The sequence below is a fragment of the Falco peregrinus genome, chromosome 16 (assembly GCF_023634155.1).
Source record: "Falco peregrinus isolate bFalPer1 chromosome 16, bFalPer1.pri, whole genome shotgun sequence".
NCBI classification, from domain to species: domain Eukaryota; kingdom Metazoa; phylum Chordata; class Aves; order Falconiformes; family Falconidae; genus Falco; species Falco peregrinus.
In genome coordinates this window covers 3414491-3436353 of record NC_073736.1, presented here as the reverse complement: position 1 = coordinate 3436353, position 21863 = coordinate 3414491, and the positions used below count along the sequence as shown (strand labels likewise).

The 21863-nt window shown below is 47.0% G+C and overlaps 1 protein-coding gene across 7 annotated transcripts in view; it reads left to right on the top strand.

The window, feature by feature from the left end:
* Nucleotides 1–21863, top strand: part of ANKS1A (ankyrin repeat and sterile alpha motif domain containing 1A) — a 112547-nt gene that overhangs the window by 1197 nt on the left and 89487 nt on the right. The window lies entirely within an intron of this gene.

Here is a 21863-nt window from a genome sequence, read left to right as displayed (position 1 = left end):
TGGGGCCCACGGGGGGTGTGAGGGTGGGCTGGGGGAGCCCGGTGGGTTTGATCCTGCCTGAGGGACTGGGAGTCATGCTGGAGGGGGCTGGTGGGCTGGGAGAGCAGGGGAGGTTGCCTGGAGCTGGTGCATCCCTCTGGGATGGGACTGCTGCGGGGTTGTGGATGCTGCTGGTTACCATCGGTAGCTGCAGACTGGTGTAACTGGGAGGATGTATTTGGAGGAGGGCTTTGGGACAGGTTGCTGCTCGAAGCCAGGACGCGTGTAGGTTCCCACCCCAAGGAGAGCTACTGGGTGGCTTTACTGGGCCAGATGTGCAGCCAGGTGTTCGGCGAGGTGTCCTCTCGCTGCTCCTGCTCCGTGCCTGCCCTTCCTCGGTCACTGGCTTGGCTTGCAGTAACGCTCTGCTGTGGCTCTCGGGTCGCCGGTGCCTGGTGGGCTTGGGGGGCTGGCTGTGCTGTGCTGGGGGCTGCACAAGCTGATGGAGGGCACAGCCCCCGCCTTGCTTTAGCATTTAAAGTGTGGTGCTGTGTAACTTGCTCTGTTTTAAAGCTCTTAGACCTTGGTTAGTTCTTCCTCTTCCCCCCTTTTTTCGGTATCTCCCAAGAAAACCACTTGCTGCCGCATTTCTTGAGTTGCAGCTTTTTGCCATTTCAGCTTCTCTGCTGGAAATGCTGCTGTTCCTGTTCCCTGAGAAATTAAGCTGGTTTATAGTGGGACAGAGGGAGGAGATCTTGAGTCCGGTGCTGAGTGACACTGTAACTGTGTCACCTGACTATTTAGAGGGATAAGATTTGCCCATTTGGGGCCAAATTTGATCCATTTTTTCCTTTTGCATAACCTTATCAGAAACATGCTGTTGCACATTGAGCCGAGTGGCAGAGACCTGCTGACGCGGAGAGCTTGTGCTTTCCCGGTTGCATACATTTGCTGCTCTGAAGTGTAAATCTGCTCTCGGGTCAAACTTTATTCTTCTCTTTTAATGTATTAAACGCTCTGAGCCCTTGTTTTGAGTGGGAAGTTGCTGTGAACACTTCAGACTTGTCTGCGTTAGAAGATACATGTACTTGCCGGGTGTTTAGATAAAGTGGAGAGGGTCAGTTGAGTTAAATACACACCACGAGTGTTATCAGCCTCTTGTTGTAACAGCTCTGCCGCACTTTCAGACAATGCATGGTGATGAAGGCGACCTTTTTTTTTTTTTTTTTTTTTTTTTCCCCCTGGTAAGACAACTGCTTGTGATACCAGCTGATTTGTGGAGTGGGCATACTGTTTGACGTCTGATCAGTTAGCGTGATTTTTCACGTATAAATGTGGTTTTGCGCGTAGACGCGTATCTGAAGGATGGTGAATGTCACAGCTGTCATTCATAGCTTCTGTGTTCATTAACTTGACTGTCTTCAATGTCTGTCAGTTGACACTATAACGATCCCCTTCTCCCACCCTACTTCCCAATCCCTGAACCTTTTACTCCCCACTGCTGAGTTACAGCCAGGCTTTTTGCATGTTTACAATGGCGGTTCTCGTTCTGGAAGCATGTTGGTGTTCCCAGCACGTTGGGAGTCATTGCAGCTCATCGTTAACCGGCTGTGTGAAATCTGCTGCAGCATCCTTGGATTTACAAGAGTTTGCATGTTACACCCCACGTGGCTGCTTGCCCTGCACATGATTGCAAACCTGTGCAGGTTGTGACCGCTGTACCGGGTTTGTCCAAGCAGTGGCTGCAGGATTCTGTGGTCTCGGTGTTCTGAGCCACGCAGGGACCGTTAGGACTGGCTGCAGTGAGGTGGCAGTTCAGGGGGCCACAGTGTGTGGAGTTGCAGCACCGGGAAGCAGGAGGTAGCTGGTGATACAGGTAGTGAAAACGGATTTTTAACGATTTAGAGGCTTTCTGATTGTTTCTGGTGTTCTCTCAACTTGTTGGGCTTTTACTTTGGGTTAAATGACTCCACATGAGAAGACTTCTGCTTATTCTAGACTGATGAGGGTTTTATGAGAAACAGCTGCTAAATTTACCTGCAAGGAGAAGCCTGACGGTTGTTTGGGGAGCAGCTGGGACAAGCTGGGCCGTGTTCAAAACTTGCTTTCTGCAGCGTGGGCTCAATCTAAGGGACTGCTTAGCACCCTGCTGGGGCTGTGAGATGGCTCGGAGACATACAAGCACTGCTGAAGGGTTTGTTGTAGTAGCAAACATACTCCTTCGTGTTGTCTTAGTACGGCATTGCATTTGGGGGATCTGAGTTTCCAAAACAAGTAGCCAGACTAAGTTTCATAGTGGCATTAGTGTATTGGAGAAGAAATCTGGGCAGTTGTCTAATGCCTGTGTGTCGCCTTGTCTCTGTTGTGGTCTGTTTTCACTCTGGAAAGTGTGAATTTAACTCTTGCCCCCGATGCCAAGCCTGATTACTGACTTCTTTGCTCATCTCTTGAGGTGTGCAGTTCCTCCGAAGCACCTTTGCCTGTGGTTTCCCCGCTTCCCGGGGGCAGGGACGATGTTGCAGTAAGTTCTCCACAGCAGGCATGGTATTTAATTATAGCTAACTTTGCCTTTCTGTATGCCTTTAAAAATAACTTCAAGGATTTGGAAACGGGGAATATGAAATTTTGTCTGTCTGACACTTCGTGGAAAGTTGAAGGTTGGCAAATTAAAGGGACCTGATGCTGTGGGAGGAGGGTGGAAGGGTGGAGGTGACAGAAAAGAGTCTGTGCAGTGTTTTCCCCACCAACCCTTCTCCAAAGGTGTGTGACAGGTCAAGAACGACTTTAAAGTTGAAGGGTTTTCTCTTAGATCTTTCTCCTGTATGTTATTTTCCTGATGATGATTAGATGCATTTTCTAAATCAAAACCAGTAAATAATGACTGGACATGTGCCCAGAGAAAGTCACAGTGCTAATTAAGTGGAAGTGTTAATGGAAGAAGTTGATGGAGAAGGCTAAGGTGCTTCAGCTGGTGGCTGGTTGTCAAGGCTCCACAGGGCAGGAGAGCTGCTTAAACAATAGATGCCTTCAGTGCTGGTGGGCAAAGAAATCTCAAAATAGGTATCGGAAGCAGGGATTTAATTTTCTGTGTGTATGCTAAAGCTCTGTCTGAGAGAATTTAGATTACAAAGCTTCATCACTGAGATTTGGAAGTATTTAGGAAAAGAGGGTAAGGCTCCTTTTATCCTTGCTCAGAAGTGAGTCCTGCTGCCAGCTTCTGGCAAGAATGACCTTGTGCCTGGTAACAGCCACAGTTGCTTAGTTGGGTGCCTGTGGAAAGCATCGCTGACACCCATGGAACTGCTTCACAAAAGCCCGAGCAGCCTGCAAGAGGAGAGGATGGCCACAGCTGATGGGCTAGCGGTCTGCATCCACTGTAAAGAAAAGGCAGGCTGCTTTTATTTTAGGGATGTCTGGTGCGGGAAACTTCTCCTTTGCCAACGCTGGAACATGGGAACTTTCCTAATAAAGGATTTCTTACCCCTCGGTGGTGATGGAGGTGCCTGTCCTCAGCCCGTTCTGTCCGTTTTGTGGTTTTCCCTTCCCCAGACAACTTCTGGCAGCCTTCCTCTTTTTGTGGGGTCACTTAGATTCCTGCTCCCCCTGAAGCTGCTCACGTATTTAAAGATATCCCCGGATAAGGGAGCTGCTGAGCTGCCCTCCACCCCCTGAAGCTCATTCCAAGAACAGGGTGGTAAATGCTCGGCCGGGCCGGCAGACCTGTCTTGTTCCTTCCTCTGATTGCGACTCTCTGATGTCAGCAGGGTATTTAGTTCCTATTTTTGGTTGAAGTCTCGCTGTTTGGACTACCTGTTCTCAAAAAACCACCTCTGCTGAGGTGCGGGTCCCCGCTTTTCCTGCGCGGTTCTGCAGCATTTCAGACGTCTCAAAAAGACAGTTTTGGGTTGGGTACAAACCAGGCATTCCCTGGCAGAAACGTGTGTCAGCGGGCACGGTGTGGGAAGCTGCGTTCCCTCCGTTACACCCAGTAAGGTTTTTGTTGAGCTGGGGACTGGTCTGAGCTGGCACGCTAATCATTTTGTGCTTTTTTTTTTTTTTTTTTTTAAAAAAGAGCAAACAGCAGTCCATAAAGTCAGAGAAGATGCCCCCAGCAGTATGTTCTGTAGAACATGTTGTTTCATCACATAAACTTAACTGCCCACTATGTTTATTATAATTTAAATGTGAACTTTGTCAAGGTCTGAGGCTCTCATACTTCCTGCTTAGATCACTGAGCTGAGCCCTCTGGGTGAGAGACGTGCACAAACTCCAAACGAAATCACCGATTTCGGCAGGTAAGCAGGAAGCAAGACGTGATAGACTGTGATAAGCCAGATGAGAAGGAAATGCAACGACAGAATTAAAGGTACATTCTCTCCGTAGGGGGTGAATGTGCCGCTGCGTAACGCTAAAAATATTAGGCAGGAAAATAAAGCCCATGTGAATAAGCGAACGCGACCAGCACGTTGAGGGGATGAGAAGCAGGAAAGGAGATCGGTTTCTAGCTTTTGCCAAAGCAGATGGTGGGGCTTACAAAGAGGCGGTGGCTTGCCAGGGTTTGCGGGAGGCTTGGCTTTGTGCTGCGGTCCATGCAGCCTCTGGGATCTGCCCACATAATGTGATCACTGGGATCCATTCAGGGCCTGGAAATCTGCTGGAAGTCAGGTCCAGGAGTCTGATGCCGATCTCTGCTCCTCCATCGTAGCCTGGCTGCTCCGCTTTCGGACTGTATCTCATATAGCACAGCAAAAGCATTTCTTGTAGATCAGTGAGCACCGAGAGATAAAATCAATTTAATGTAAATGCAACTTAATGCTTATAAGCAAAAGCAAGTCCAGAAATTAGAAATGCTTTGTGAATCCTTGAGGTTTCTTGGGGTTTCGAGGGTATTTCTCACAGAGGCTGCAGAATTTGGATCTTTTTTTTTATATTGCTTCACTGTGAAGTTAAAGGCAGGAAGCAACAAAACAATCTGTGCCCTGAAATATCAAGCTGCATTCAGTAGGTTTTGCCAGTAGCAGTAAGGGATGAATTGTGTTAAAGCCAAATCTGCAAAAAAAGCTTTTTATTTTCATCTATTGACGTGAAAAGACTGGACCTTTGTTGGCGAGAGGGGAAACTGAGGCTGCTGTTGAGCCCCAGATTGTATATGTAATCTCCTGTAAGTGTATCAAGGAGAAACTTCTGCTGTGAAATAGGACTTTTTTGTATACATCTGTTGTGGGAAGGGGTTCTGTTGTTGCTTCACAGAAGCCACAGCAAGTATTGTAGTCAATTTGCAGCAGTTATGGCTGATGAGTATTTTGTTTGGTTTAGGAAATGGCATGGTGTAATGGCTGAACACTTAAAGTCCTTTCAAAGAATCCAAATGTGGTTAGGAGTCAGAAAAATTATTAAAAAAAAAAGTGGGGTTTCATATCTGTTCTTGTGCGGCTAGATGATTTAAAGAAGTGATTTGTTAGTGCTACACGTTCTCTCGGTGGGCTGAGTCCGGCTGCAGCCTCTGTGCCTGCTGTGTTTCCGTGAGGAAGGGGGGGAAGGAGGAATTGCCCCATCCACAGTCAGGAAGAGCTGTCGGTGTGCGTGTCCGTTCACAGGTGAACTGTTTCCACGTTGTGTGTGGCCACTGTTGTGATTAAGTGGCAAGTCCCGCAGTGTCTGATGGGGATAGAGGCAGAGAACACCAGTGAGGCTCCAAGGTCCAAGCTTCCAGGGTTGTGTAAAGGTGCAAACAAAATATTTCCTTACCTTCCCCTTCACCTGTGAAAAGAAAGTTGCTGCTGGTGCATTCCCATAAAAGAGGGCTGTTAGAAATCGCAGCTGGGTCTTACCCTCTTCTTGGTGCTGTGATTATTAATCTCACCTGCTTTTAAACTGTCTTTTATTCCACACCCTGCCGTGCAAACAGCAAAGCAGGACAGATCTCTCTTTAATTAGATACCTGAATGTTGGTATTGCTAAGAGTATTAGTGCCACAGGCGCTAGGTGTGCACCAGCTCTTTTTTATGAATTGTTTTCTAAGCACTTTTTAAATAATTCAGGAAGGCTGCAATTATTGGCAGTGACTTAAGCATTTTGTATCTGTGTGATCTTCTAATTCAGCTTTGGAACATTTTATTTGCTTGCTTTGGTCAGCATGATGCTGTGATTAGGGTTGTGTCTGGGGAGGACTGGGTTTTGCTTGCGATAAATTTTCTGTGGGACCTCGGACAAGCCACGGTAGCTGTGACCTGCTTTGCTCACCTAAGCCACAGATGCTGCCTCTTTTCCTCTGTAGAGAAGGATTTTGCGTCGCACCCAGGGCTTGCTTGGAGTGCACATGAAAATCATTGTGTAGGTGGCTTCCCTTTCGGTGAAACTCCCTTGGGAGAGCTTTGTCCTGCTTCCTTCCAGACACGCTGTGCGCAGTCGGAGGGATCCATGCCGTGCACGAGGAGGGCAGCGACCTGGTGCTGCCTGGTTTGATTGGCAGAAAAGATGGTTGGAAGCTGAAAGGAGGCGCAGCGGTGCTGCGGAGGGTGCGTGAGAGCTGATTTAAATAGGTAAAGGGGTTGGGAGCAGATGCGAATGAAGTGGCGCAGCCTTCGAGCGAAGTGCTCCGAGTGCAGCGCGTCGGATCGGAATCTCTCTGTTAACGCTGACTAACAGTGTCTTACTGTGTAGGCAGCGACTCGAAACCTCTGTGACTGATTAATCTAACGTTGGGTCTATAATATAGGTGGGTGTCTGGGCTGGGGTGGATTCTTCTGGCTATTGACTTCCCATCACTCTTCACCCATGTGCTGAGTCCTCCAGTGTCCTGGGATTTGCTCCCTTGGGAGTGCCAACGTGTTTATGTCAGGCAGAGGGTGAGAACACATGAGCTTTAATTTTCCCCTTGCTCGGAGAGTTTCTCAGCAATGTGTTTTGAAGTGCTAAACAGGTTTTGGAAATAGCTGTGTGCTCACGCAGGTTCCCCTCAAATACTCCATGAGGGAGGTACTGTGGGCAAAGACGTGGTGCGAGGAGCGTTAGACGCGTCCGGTTGGGTTGAGGGTGTCAAACCCGAGGCAGTTTCTGCCTGCTGACAGATGCCAGGGTTTCAGTAGTTGCAGCATCCCCATGTGTGGCAGGGGGCTGGGGGCAGGAGCAGAGCCGAGGAGGCAGGGCTCCCAGCGTGTTTTTCCAATTGCTAGGTTACACTTCTTCCCAGGAGCATCACTTTACAGCCCTTCACAGGGCTCACATAAGGTGTGTGCTCTGCCCCGGCATGGGAGGAGCAGCGTGATGCATCCGTGACATGCACTTTCCTTATTTTCCATGCCTGGAACGAGGCTCCAGAGCTGGCTGCAGTATCCTGACCAGCTGTAAGAAGCCCGAGGACTGGGAAGGTGGTGTGTGTTCAGGGGTCTGCAGGAGCGGTTTCAGCTAGGCACTGATGGTTTGGTTCAGATGCCAGGTGCAGTCTTGAAATTTGTGTCTTGAAGACGTTAGGGCTCGCTTTATTGATGCTGGAATTAGCAGCTGCATTCAGCATGTTCACACGGGGGGATTTCTCTGCATTTACCTTGACGGCAGAGTGGATGCTTGTGAGACTTGAGTGGACCGAGTGGATGTTTATGAGATTCCCTGATGGCTTTTTGATTTATATACCCCAGCTTACTCTCCTATGTATGTAGGAATTTCAGGACTGAAACCACAGCTATGTGTGTAAACAAATAAGGGGTGTTTGAGCAATGAGATACATTTCCACAGCCTTGTTCCCCTCTCCTTTTGTGTGCCACCCCAAAACTGAAGAAACGTCCCTGTGGGTTTGAGTACATCCAGAGTGCTCTGTGTTTCGAAGGCCAGAGCTATGCAGAATTCAGCTGGAGGCTGAATGTTGAACAGACGGGTTTTGGTACTTAACGGTGGAATTTGAAGGTTATGGCTAAGCTTGTCCAGCAGTTATTGCCGAGAGTGGTGGTCCTGTCCTCCCCCATCATCTTCCCCTGATGGTCACTCGCGTTGCTGCGTGGCTGTGCTGGGGTGAATCACTCCATCCAGCTGATCTAACAAAAAACTTTTGTTTTGTGAGGCTGCACGGTTCCTCGGTCCCATAGGAGGGAAACAGCAGAAACCTGCAGGTGACACACAGAGGAGCAGGATCTCCCCTTCCCTTCTCTTTCGCTCGGAGCGCAGCTGTCCTGCGGCCGCCTGCGTGCGGTAACGCGTGTCTGCGTATGGGCTGCCTAAATAGCGTGTATTTATGGAAGGGGATCTGCTCAGCTTGATGACGTGGGTCCTATGCTGCTCCATCTGATTAAGGCTGTTTGGCAGAGAGCTGAACTTTCTAAAGATGAATGTGTGGAACAGTTTTTGATAAATTGGGAGCAGCTGAGCCAAGAACCAGTGTTGGTCCAGTGGCATTTGTTTAATGCAATGCATTGTTTTAGCGAGATTGAAGGAGAAGCAAGCAGGATGTGAAAGGCGTTAAGTGAAAGACGTGGTACAAAATAGAGGGGTGATCCATACAGATTACACCTGCGCTCATCCCAGACCAAAAGGGAGAGCCCCCTCCCAGCTGCACTTGGACAGGGATAAGAGAAGTTCCTGGAGGCTGAGCTCCTTCCATCGCGGCGCCCGCGGGGGCTGCCTCGCTGGCTAGCAGCAGATAACATGTGTGAATGCCTCGGCTCCCAGATGAGCCCTTCGCCTTTCTGGAGAGCTTACAGGAGCTGAATTCAGCTTGTGGGCGCAGCTCTTTGTGGGGATTCAAGGAAGGCGATGCTTCTGCCTGCGTGGCGAGTGCTTGACCTCTGGTCGGTGCCCTGCCTGGAGGGTGGGTGAGCATTCTGGTGGGTGCTCTGCTGAGCTTTCCCAGCGTGTCCGTGGTCTTCCAGCCTGTGCCATGCACTCCTCCGCTCTTCTCCACTCTGCGGACACAGCTGCAATCATTTCCATGTGATGTGTTTCTAGAAATGAAGAAGGTGCCTTTCAACAAGGGTGATCCCGTTTCCTCTTGTCATTGACACCACCTACGAGGTCCTGTCCGATGCTGAGATGTTGCTGTCCCAAAGAGCTCGCTCTGGAGTACAGCTTAGTCATGGAAATGAGATAAATCCTGTTTCACAGAAACTGGTAAAAATAAAACTGTTGAGGATTGATTTGTTTCTATAGCAACAGACTGGCGAAGCTAATACAGCTGCTCTCTGCAGAAGGGAGAAAAACATGAATTGAAATGTTGGTCCACCTGGGACTCTAGCTGTCAGCAGGAGAAAGATCTTCGATAGACTGATGAAAGGGTAAAAAGCTTAATTAAAGACGGAGGGCAGGAAGGTGTGAGCTGCCTTTGGAAAGAAACTGGTGCTGGAGTGTGTGAATGTAGCCTCTTCCCAGTGCAAAACCTGGAGAGCCTGTATTGTGTCCTCGGAGCTATTTATATCCCGCTTCCCAAAGGACTGCTTTCTGAACTTGCCACCTTCTCATGGGTGGGGAAATACCCCGCTTCAAGTCAGGCAGTGCTTTAATGCTGTTCAGTACCTGGGTGTTCACCATCTCAAGTGCCTGTTTTTTAAACCTGAATTTAAAATTACTTTCTGTCCTGCAGTGAATCGCCGTGGCTCACTTGAGAAAGTTTCAAGGTTTATCAGGGAATCTCTGTTGCATAAGCTGGGAAACGACCTCTGAGAAGTTTGGACGAATATCTGAGCTAAATTTTCTTGATTACCCTTTAACGCAAACTGAATATGGAGCTGGATGCTCGGTAACGGTGTGTGCTACGGTAGAGTTTGCTGTAGATGTTTGTATCATGGAAAAACGATTCCAGCAGAGCATCCACACTGTTGGATAAGGTGCTTGAGTTTAAAATTATTTTTTATCTGTACGGTGTGTAATTTGTGTAGTCTTCTACTTTTTCCTAAACCCACAATTTTGGCAGACTCTAGTACATACAGTGGTGTTAAGATTGCCATTTCCCCCGTGGTTAGTAAAGGTGAACTTAAATATTTGGGCATCCCTACGATGCCAGCTGCAGAGACCATGTGTATACGTACATTCCTGGTTTGATGTATCCCACCTTCTGTGGCTATAAAATGTTTTGGATTAAAACCAGTATATACATCTGAAAGTAGTAGGATGTTAACGAAATTACAGAAGAAGTTGCTTTTAAAACAGGAGTGGGGGTGCAAGGCTTTTACCGGGCTGTGTGAGAGCCTGTGTTATTTAGCTTAAGGAAAGTTGGAGCTTGACTTTGTGTTGTTTAGGTTTGGTAAACCCCAATTACATTAGCACTCTTTCCTTGTTATTTAAACACATGGTTTCTTTTAAAGGGAAATTAAATTTAAAAGTAAACCTCAAGCTTTTTTCCAGTGAAAAGGAAGTGTCTGTAGTGCTGCATACTAAGGATGCAAGAACACAACCCTGTCTAAAAGTGAGTGCTATGAATATTATGTAAATACATTATCTCATTAGATTTATATCTAATCCTATTGCCTGCTGTTTTTCAGACTCTTAGAGCAAACAGAGCTGAAGAAGTTATAGGTGGTCTTTCGAATCTAATATTGAAGTAGGTTGGAAATCAGGTGAAATGACTTTTGCCTCACCCTAATTAAGACACTATGAGAAAGCCTTTTCAAGTTTGGCGTCATAAAGTAAATTGCCTGGTTTTAAAAATGTGATCCGATTAAAACCTAGTGCCTGGTAAGGTTTGAAGCCTGCTTGTTCAGTGCTACAGGTGGGCTCCCCAGACCCTTCCTTGCTGCTCTTCATTTCAGAAATCAGCACAGGTTTTTTTGGAAGCAGGAACAGGATTATGATAAAACCCTGAACTCTGGAGACTTTAAAGCTTCGTGTTCTTGTCTTGGTTCTGTTGCAAGGATTGCGAAGCCCATCAGACAGCTTAAATAAGGGGTTGTATGTCCTGTGGAATTGGATGGGGTTTTTTGCTGGTACTTCTTTCCAGTGTTTTTTCAAGCCACGGTTTCTCACTGCACAGTGTTAAATCTGATAGTGTTGTCTGTCATGTAAGAGACGTTTAAATTACCTTGACTCCTCCTGTGATCCCCCCTGGATGACTTCTGGTTGTCTTGGAGCGTTGTTAGTAACCACCTTTGCGTGATTTAAAATTACTTGCATTCCCCTTGTGCACTGGGCTCCCTTTACCGCCTCCGTTCTGCCCAGTGGAGTCTGCAACCGTATGTCTGAACTCCTATGGCTCATCTCCATGGCGTTAGGAACAGCTGAAAACACAGAGAACTTGGAGGACACGCGTAATTAGCGCTGGATTTGGCATTTTGGAAATATTTCCTTTAACCTCAATGGGAAATATTTCACAGAAAGAGCGAAACAGGATGTGTCCTTGACATTCCTTTTCGCTGAAAATAAAGACCTAAAAAAAATTGGTTAAAAAAAAAAACACACAAAAACCAACCCAACTGCAGTCTTTCTGATCGTCCAGTGTGGAGGTGGTTGTTCAAGCGCGGTGTGCGATGCCTGTGCTGTGGTTAGTGCTGGGCACAGCTCCGCTGCCAGTGAGTGCAGCCCCGCTCTCCTGTCGAGCCCAAAACAAGACTCCAAAGATGCTACAGACTGTAAGTACCGCTTCAAAATGATTCAGGGAAGCGGCAAAACTCTGTTTGCCTTGGTCTTCTCATTCTTACACTGTTGGAGCGCTTGGAGCTTCATCCTTGTGAACATGGTGTTTCTAACCCGAGCCACCCTCGGCAGGCTTTACTGATGTGCTGTGCGGTGCAGCGTGCTTGGCATCACCCAGAACCAGTTTTTCAGATGCAAAGATAAATGGGGTGGACGTCTATTGACGTACGAACATAAGGGATTTGGATCTTGAAGTAAAATTTTGAATGTTAAATGTTGCATTTAAATTGTGTGGGCATAAACATATGGTAAGCTCTTTTCTTCTTGCGCGTTGACCTTAACTGCTTCACAAGACTTGAGTTTTTGGTCTCAGTCTGAGGTCATTAAAGATTCCAGTTTTCTCCATGACTCACTTATGCTTGACTTAAGGTTTTTCTTCTGAATTCCTCCGGAAAGTTGGGTACCATTTAATGGTCTTCAATGCTGCTCCAAGACAGCTATGCAGAGCTACTGTGAGAAAAGGAGTTTGTGCTTTCCATCTCAAAAGCCGTCGCTGGCAGTGGTGGGTGAGCTTTTGAAGCCATCTGCAATGCCTTAAGATCCTGGTAGTTATATGGGGTATAAGTTGTTACAGCTGAGATATAATTATTTGCTGGGATAGAGTTGCAGTGACCCTGAAATTGTTGGGAGAAATGGAGTTTTATCCCTGCATAAGTTTATGATTTAGTAGTCTGACTTGCATATATACATTCCTCCTGTACGTTAAAAATGTTAGGCTGGGAAAGGCTCTGCCGCTAAAACCAACTGCTGGCTGGGGGAGCTGTATTTAACAGAGAAAAAACCCAAATTGTTTTTGTATGCTTTCAGATAAGTGGGTAAAAATATTTTAAGGGTTTTGGAACGTATGATGTTGTGTATGGTCCCCACAGAAAACAGTTTTGTGTTTTTTTTGTGTGGTGTTTTTTTTGTTTTTTTTTTTTCTTGGTGAGGCTAAAAAGCTGTTTGAGGCCAGCTTGTCATCTTGGGCAAAATCAAATCTGGCAGGTGGATAAAAACAGAGCTGGAAGCTTAAGCTATGCGGTGAAATGTGTGGGGAAAGAGCTCTCTTTGCTGCCTGTTCCATTATTTATTCCTTTTACCGGTGTTAGGGATTTCTACAGATGTCTCTGCCGGCTCTCCCAGGAGCGGTACCTGCACTTCTGGCCCTCCCCACAGCTCTTTAGAAGCAGTTAGCAGGGAAAGGACCTTAGCATTTAATACATGTCATTTGGATGGCTGACTTACATGCTCATATTTTTCAGCTCTAACCTTATCTCTGTTCTACAGATAGCATAGACAAGTAATGACAACTTTATAGGAGCTATCTCAAGATTTGGAAATAATTTACTGCCTGGGCCATTCACTGTCGTGCCTGCTTTTTAACAGATGGGATTTCACAGATGCTCCTCAAGTAAAAGGATGTCCTTTTTCATTTCCATCCTACTTAAGAACTATTGTCTTGATGCTTTCTCTGCGTGCTTGATGCATCCCAAGGACGAGCAGGAGCTTATCGCAGCGCTTTCTGAACGTGGCCGCTCAGGTGTCTCCTTCACATTCCCCTCCAGGCCACCCCAGAGTCACTGTTCTGTTCGCTGCCTTACCCTCACTGTCATTGCTCTCTCGTTTCCCTGTTAACTCGCTCTTTGGGCATCCAATTAAAAAGCTAATCGAGAAAGAATTTCATCTGGAGTCAGTGCAGTGGTATGTAGTTGCCTTGTTTGCATCCCGCATTGTTGCCGGTTAATTTCTTGCTCGGCTGTGCTGTTCTTTAGCCTTTGGGGAGTTCTGATTAAGCCGGAGCACTGGGATTTGATACACGCTTAGATTGACCTGAGTGGGTGAAATGGCTTGACTGTGGACGTGGGTTGTGTTGAAGAGCAAAGTCTGCTCTAGATACTTAAGTGGAAGCTTTGTCGTGGCTTTTAATTCTCCCGGCCCGTTTTCTCTTCCTTGAGGGCCTCTTCTCCCATCCCGTTGCGTTTGGTCTTCGATATCAGAGCGACTAATTTCATTTTTACTTAAGCGTAATGTTTCTTGCTGCTTGTCTCAACGTACTGGGATTGGTGCCCTGCGAGTCGCTCCCGAAGACGTGCAGGGTCTCTCCCAGCGTGTGCTCTGCCTTCTCCCCGTCTGTCTGAACAATTAAGCGCTTCAATGCCAGCATCAATTCAAAGCCCTCATGTCACTGATCTTGGCGATGTCACAAGGGAAATGGGATGTTATGTGAGCCTCAGACTCATTTCTTTAGTTTTCCTAAGGCAAAAGTGCACTCTAGATGCAGTTACTGGTACACAGTAATTGCATTTGCTGTTTAATTGATGTAGGGAAGAGGGGTAATTTACTCTCTGAATCTTTGTTTCTCTGGCTCTGCTTTACTTGGCCACCAAGCACTGCTGTTGGGTGTTTTGGGCATCATCTCTAGGGAGCAGCCAGCCTGGGAAGGAGGAGCTGGTTTGCTGTGGAGGCGAGCGGGCTGGTGTGGTGTCGTGATGGCAAGGCGTGACGGGGGGGTGGCTCTGCTGAGACTGGGGGGCACGGTGGCCACATGGAGCATGGGGGCTTGGCTGTTGTGGGCCGGAGTGGGGAGAGGGCACGTCTCAGGGCAACACAGAGGCATATTTGTTTTCTCTGTATAGAACACATCTAAGACTTAAGCAGGGGGAGCGTGTCCATGTTTAAATAGAGTATCACCTTTCCTGTACTCTTCTAGGTGCAAGGGTCCCTGCTAGAAATCCCAAATTCCCACCGAGATGCATATTGGATCAGATCACTGTGGGTGCTGGACAAAAATAGTAACTCTGACTAGTTCTAATCCTGTTGATCTCATCTGACAATGAACATGTAGCTGTTTTGCAGAGTAGACAGCTAGCAGAGGGTGACACATCTTCTGCCATCCTGAAATACTTAATTGGTCCATCAAATCCCCCCATACAGTGTCAGTGACAGGTGGTGGGAATGAAACGCGCTCTGCCAGAAGTTTTTTTTGGGGTGTTGGTTTTTTTTTTTCCGCACAAGTTCCTTTTGGCAACATTTTTACTCCAAACTCGGACCTTTTGTGTGCCTGTCAAAAGGGAGCGGTGCAGATGGACGCGCACAGTTCAAGGCGCGATGCTTTATTTCTGTTGGTTGGTCGTCATGTCTCTTGGGATCCTGTAGCTTGTTAAATCATCTCACAAAAGAAAAAGGGGGAGGGAAAATACAGGGTGAGGTTGCCAGCTGTAGCCAGCTCAGTGTTGCAGCATGAGTTTGATGAGGAATTTGTGGCTACCCAGGCAGCTTGCTTCCATTTCTCTGGAAGTGCTGGGCGGAGGGAAGGCAGAGGAAAAGTCTTGCACCTTTCTAAGGAATTGTGCTTGAGAGCTTGCACCATCTAGGTGTGTCCTGCTAATTTGCTCTGCATCTAATTTCCCCCCCACCCCCAAAATACTCCCATTTTCTTCCACTTAGTTGCATCTTCTCCGGTACTGTGGAAACAGCAGAGCTTAGCCTCAAATGAAGAGTGAGGAATGCTTACCTTAGCAGTGCTGCTAGTTCCAGTTTGGATTTCTGTGATATTGTCAGCTCCAGGCTGTTTTATATGACATTCATAATGCTGCTCAGTTTATTGAATTTGTGCAGGAATGTTTTCTTTCCTTTTGCTCGTATTTCTCAAAACACCATCTAGTCAGAAGTGCGGAAGAGGAGAGTGCACTGCGAAATTGGTATTTGGTAAAGCTCATTAAGAAGTTTGTAAGCTTTTTGCAAACATCCAGTTTCTGTCCCCTTTTAAAAGGGCAGTTTCCCCACCTAGAAGAAGCAAGGCAGCTTTTTTGACTTCAGTGCTTCATGTAAAATCCTGCATCGGCATGTCGGGTGGCCGGGGTTTGCTCCCTGACGAGCGTAGGCACTCCAGTTTGGGAATACTGTTGTTAAGGTACTAGCAGAGACTGCACCTCACATTACGTGCGTTAGAAGCTAAATGCAAGCCCTCTTTTTAAAATCGCTCCAGTGAGCATTTTCCCTTCTCTTTCTTTCTGAAATCTCCTCATCCCTTCTGAGTCTTGTCTTCAGTTGAGCTAAGTGCTGAAGTAGTCGGGCATGGTAGTGTTTGTGAGCTGAAAATACAAAGGACCTGTGGGTGATGCCATTTTGATGCTACCATCCCGTTTTCCCTTCCCTTCCTCTACTAACATGCTGCCCTTGGACGGTGTGTGGAGAGGGAGATGCTCCTGATACCGTACACATCGGAAACCAAAGCTCCTGACTGCTCTCCCCTTGGCTTTTCCCCTCTTGATTGAAATTTTTTGCACTTCTTTCAGAAAAGCTTCGGTTAGATCTGGCCCCAGTAGTCAGTGCCAGTGTGTAGAGCCCACGTTGTATGTGAATTCTGCTTCATTGCATGTAATCAGCTGGAAACGCTCCCGTAATGGGAGCAGATTGCCGAGCGAGTGGCTGTAATGCTTTTAAGAATAAAGAGCAGCATATGCACTCAAACCAGACCTGGTTTTTTCCTCTCCTGCAGCTATTTATGTTGCCTCCTGCTCAGAAAGATTCTTTGATGTAGCATAACATGCACGCGTGACCCATCCTTTCCGTCTTCACTTGCATAATGCAGGTGGCAGAGTCCACTGTCACCCCCCACCATACATTAAGTTAAAGAAATGCACTTCCACTGCCGGGAGCCATCCGTAAGGCTCAGGCTGCCCTCTTCCTCGTGGGGAATTTTAGCTTGGATGGATGCTTTTCTATTAGCGATGCCAACCCTATCTTGTTCCTTTGTAGCGTGAGCCTGCAAGCCCAGAGGTTAAACGTGTGGTTATCGTAGTTGTCGTGCTTGCCCAAAAGAACCTCCTCCTGGAAATAAGGAGTGGGAGTTGGTAGGCTGGTTTTGAGAGAAATAGATGAGCTTACCTTTTGCCTCTTACAGTTCCTGAACTGATCCTTCACAGGGCTGCTGGCGTGTTGAAAACTCGTGCAGATTTCCTGCTGCCTGCTCCTCGCCACATCAGAGGAGCGAGCGGTTCAGTTCTGTTCACAGAAAGAAGGAACAATTTGGCCATAAGAGGATCAATTGCTGCCCGGTATTGCTCCACCGGTTGAAATGCTGGCTTTTTCACAGCACGCTGGTAACCTTGTGCTGGCTGAACTGCCGGTGGGTGTTGGGCAATGGGGCTGGAGCTGTTAGCAGCCTTTGTTCCTCGCTGTTGCTTCACACAGAAAATGAGCTGGCGAAGTGAAAGCATTTGAGGGGTGGGAGCTACGGGTCTGGCACTATGCAAAAGGCCAGGCACAGTCTCAGACTGCCACCATGTCAGCCAGAAAGAGGGACTGAGCTGGAGTGTTTTCACCTGAACCCCCTGTCAGTAGCTCTGCCTTTGCTGCTGGGTACCATGAGAGCAGGCGCCTATGGAGCCTGAGCTCCAGCAGCTCTCAGGCTGGCTTATGGTGTTGTGCAATGTCAGCTGGGCCATTTTCACGTGTCCTGCCCTAATTAAGGTCCCTGCTTTTCCCCATCCATTCTGACATCATGTCCTTGAGCTTGTGATCCTATGACTTGAAGGAAAATGTACCCTGTTAAACTGTGTTTGGCTCTAATTTATCTGATGGGATATAGGGAAGTGGTTGGGCTTCGTCCTTGTAATGTTTAGCTTCAAATTCTGTGCTGTGCACACACGAAGCTGCCATTGCCAAGTCATTGGTAAGTGCCAAGGAAGAAGCCCTGAGGCTTTCAAGAGAGAATGGCCTGAAGCTTCTCTTTCTGGTCCTGGTGCTGTAGAGGAAAGGGAAGCTGTACTGGGATGGGAAATGGCCACAGGTTTGTCTTGCTGCTCAGACTTTGCGTGGCCTCGATGTCCCCCAGTAGCTGCTTTTTCAGTTGTGCTTACCTTCGGCTCTGCCTTGCATGCAGGTATCAACACATCCCTTCCACGCATGTTTCATTTAGTGCAATAGGATTAAGTCTTTTAATCTGTCCGTCCTGTATATTTGATCTCACAGTTTAGCATGCTTAGTAATATGGAAAGTACTCTACTGCAGGGAATGTGAGCCTTAAATGTAACCTTGGCCGCGCCTGCGAATTGGTAGTCCTGTAATTCCCACAGGTTTTCACCTGTTTTCATGTGCCTTTGTCCTTCTGGTGTGTTGAAAAGAGCGTCTTTGGATTTTTTTGCAGTGGCTGAGATATGACCTGGGGCTGGAAATACCCAGGATTTCAGTGTGGTGCTGGGCACTGAAGAGCCGCTTGTTTGCTGGAGTCACTTGTTTTACTTGGAGTGGAAAAAAAGCCCAGGAGGATTTCAGACAAAATGCTTTTAACCCTCTCCTCCAAGTGGTTGGATGTCATTAGCGAGTTGATGCGTAGGATGTGTGTAGTGGTTTGGGGGAGGTGCAGATACGAATTAAACAGCAGCAGAACTGCCTTCTGGCTTGTGTGATGAGTGAAGCCGTCTCTGGAGAGCTCGGGGAAGGGAACAGAGTGAGTCGGTGGCCAAAACCCTGTAGCAGCCTTGGTGCGGGTGGGTGCTGCCATACGCGTTTGGAGCCGAATATCCATTCGGGCTCTTTGAGGACTCTCGGTGATCACCCTGATGCTGTTGTCTTGGTACATGCACCTGGAGGTGGTTTGTTTCCTCTGCTGTGTTTGTCAGAGACACATTTCCACCATCACCTTTCCAAATGGATTCTCCTCTCTTGGGAAGCTCCAGCTCTGCTTCCCACTGTTGGAAACTGGGCGGTGTGACAACTTCGCTCTAGAGGAAGTCATGACTTTCTCATGTGCCAAACTTACTTCTTTTGGCCAAAATTCTGAAAGGAAAGAAATCCGGATGCATGTAGGAGATCAAAAAGTCATGGCAGTAAAAGCTCACCCCCAAATTTGCTTTGTTATTGTAACATTACGGAGCTGTGCTGTGGTTTCTCCTTCCAGCCTTGCTCTCTTTCCTACCGGAGAACTAGCTGAGAAGGGAGATGTGCTCTCCTGCTCTCTTTGGTTTATGTAAATATTGGTGAATTTTCACATTTGAAGTGATGATGAAATTTTAGTCTCGTACTCTCACTTAACTGTCCCTCTTCAAAACTGCCAGGAAAGTTCCGGTGGTGGTTTCCATTAAAAGTTGCAGATGTGTAGTTAAGATTTGCTGAAACTGGGTGAGTATTTCTCCACTTAGATTCCGTTGTAAACTGCATCTAAAATCTGTTGAAACAAAGCCCACTGGGAAGCGTGCGTGTTGGTACTGCAGCTCCTAGATGGAGATGACAGCGTACCCTGCCGCGTAGAAGCTGTTTGTTGTACGCAGACAGGCCAAGATGTGAGATTTAAAGGGAGTTTTGTGGGTACAGCTGTTACAAAACACTTATTACTCCCATAAAAGTTGCTTGATACACAAATGCAGCTGCAAAATAAACAAGTTCCCTCTATGAACGTGTCCATCAATCTGGAAGGTGCTTGTAGGTGAGCATGCTACCTGTTCAAGGAGATCTTTTTATGCTGCAACGTAATGCTTTCAACAGGCTTCCACCGAGTTTAGTTTTCAAGATTTGTTGGGTATTTGTGCAAGGAAACGCACTGGGAAACTGTATTCTTTTTCGTGTACTTGAAAGGAATTTTCTGGAAAGAGCTGCCTGCAGTTAGAGTGGGGAAAAGCACCTCCAGCAGGCACCAAATTCTTCTTTGCAATGTCTATACTGCATGTCTTCACCTGTTTGCTCTAATTGGACACACAATTGTCGTTCCTTGATAGATTGACTGCCTGACTCAGCTCTGTCTGGTGTAAGCCTACGTTTCTGTAAGGAGAGGAGGTATGTCCTGACAGGGTGGGAAAACAGTAGGATCACGGATTGCTGCCGTGTGTATCTCTGAAAATAGCTTCGTTACCTCTACCGTTTAGTCCCGCTCTGCATGGGCTGACGCAAGATTAATGCTGGAGCTGCGAGATCCAGCCTCGCGCTGATGGCGAGAAGTCAGTCATCCCTGTGTTAACAGCATCTTGTCTGCAGGGATGTTGGTACTTCTGTCATGGAAGGAGCCTGGAGCTGGCATGCCTCGCCGGCGTAGGAATGGTGCTTACTGGTCTTCTGTGTCCAGGCTCAGCAGTCCAAGCGGCTGCGCGTTTAATGCATGTGCCCCTTAACTTCAACTTTAACCTGTGCACCGCGTCTCAAGTATCCAGATTTCCTGGAATGGTGCGTTCAAATCCCAGTAGGATCAATTTGTCTGCTCTGGCGGTTTTGTTCTTTTCGTGTTTGAAAACTGGATGCTTTGCACAGATGTTTATGATCCCAGTGTTCTTTCCTTATAGGTGTTGCTTTCCTGCTCCTGGGTGTTAATTGCCAGGAAAATTTCTGCTTTGCAGCCCAGAACTAATGGCGTTTCAGCGGTGATTTTTCACATATCGTAGATGCTTTCTGGAAGGGAGAGGTATCAAAAGCAGTGTGTGGATCTCTGATGATGCTGTAGCAGCTGGGCAGTGCTGTGTTCTTTAGCGTGTTAATTTTTGTGCATGCGGACAGTGGTCTTCCGTTTCCCCTAATCTGAGATATTTCAGCACAGCAGTGAGCACCCCCTGAGTCCCAGCAGGAGGAAATGTGGGCAGTAATATCATAGCCAGTTTAAGGTGACATAGTTAACATCACACCTTTTGCGTTGCCTGGACACAGTGTCTGTGGTTGGCGTGCTGACAGCCCTGTAAACCCACATCTGCTCTTTAATTTACCCGTAATCATTCGAGCTCTGTAATCCTTTTCAGACTCATTTTGCCATCAAGATTTATCACTGTAACTTACTGCTTGCAGTGTGAAGGATTTTTCCACGCTTCTCCTGACAGCTTTAGGAATGCACTCTGCCCTAACTTCCCTGCTTCTTTCGGTGGGAAAAGCTGGTTGAGAACTTCAGCTCTCCTGAGGTCTTGCAGGCTGTGGGATCAATGGATAGCATCCTTGCTGATTGTTCTTCTTGCATGTGTTTTTCCCCAGTCTAGAGGCCCTTGAGAAGCTTGTGTAGCATTAGCTCAGATCATTTTAAGTTCTTCCCTTTCATTTAAGCATATGAAGTTGCATTTTAGCCTTGTCAGTCAGGAAGAAAATTTTGTTCTGTTCTGAATTGTTGTTGGGTAGGCTTTTTTTTATTACAACCAAACTCAAAACAACAAATCCAACAAAACCAATCCGTACCTCTCCCCTTGCAGCCCCTTAACAGAACTCTTCTGCATCAGGTGGAAGGTAATTTGGTTGTGAAGATGCTTGGCAACGTCATGTTTGAAGTGCTAAATGTGAAATACTGTATTTTATTTTTTCCAACAGAAAAATGGAGGCAGTAATGTTAGTGGGATAGTTTTATATACAGCAAATGCTTCCTGCATAGGACTGGAATGTGAAGTGATACTTCTGCATGTGTTTAAAATGTCTGGATTCTCTGCAAAGCATTATGTAATTATCCTATATATTAAACGGCCACCCACATTTTCTATAGTATGTCTGAATTTTTTTTGTAACTGATGCTACAGATGTAAAATGACAATGCCAGACTCTTAAATATTGTGCTTTTAGAGCTAACTGCTGCAGTTAGTGGAAAATATTAACCAAGACAGAAAGTACTTTTTTTTTTTTGGTCAGGTGTTCTACGATAAGCTGGAAGTGGCAGTGCAAACTGAGCTCCTGTTGAGCTCAGTGCTTTACAACTTCTTCAAGCCTGAGCAGAACAGATGAGGCAGATGTATAGATTGTATGTTCCTCCGTTTTTTGGGTGGGGGACCATTGACTTTGGAATTAATCTGCTGACAGAAGGAAAAGGGGGATGTGAAAAGGCGTAAGAGGATGATAGTGTGGGCAGGAATATAAGAATAAAGCAGCCAAGGAGTTTTGGGTGGGAGCGATCATCCCAACGGACTGGTGGTTGTTGTGTTTTTTTTTTTTATATATATAGCAAAGAAAAATCTGGACGAAGAAGTTGAGGAGTGTAGAAGCCAAAGCGGTGATTTTGCAGCCTCTCCGATAGCTGGAATCTAACTGGGTTGCTCTCCACGGTCTTTCCTGAAGCCTGCCAAGAGGGGCTGAGAAAAGTATTGCTTGGGATCTAGCCATGTTCCCCCCTGCCCCAGGAATACTCTGCTTTAATCTCCAGCCTTCCATCAGCAGTTTATTTTTGGAAAGGCTGTTGCATTATCTAGTGGGTGAGGCACGCAAGGAAAGGGGTCACAGCTCCGTGGTGAGCCCCCCACTGCACCGTACCCCTTCCCATCGACGAGACGGGCGTAGCGCTGCCTTTTTGATTCTTCAGGAAAAATTAAACGTGCTTTCTAGAACTCGAGTCTTGCACA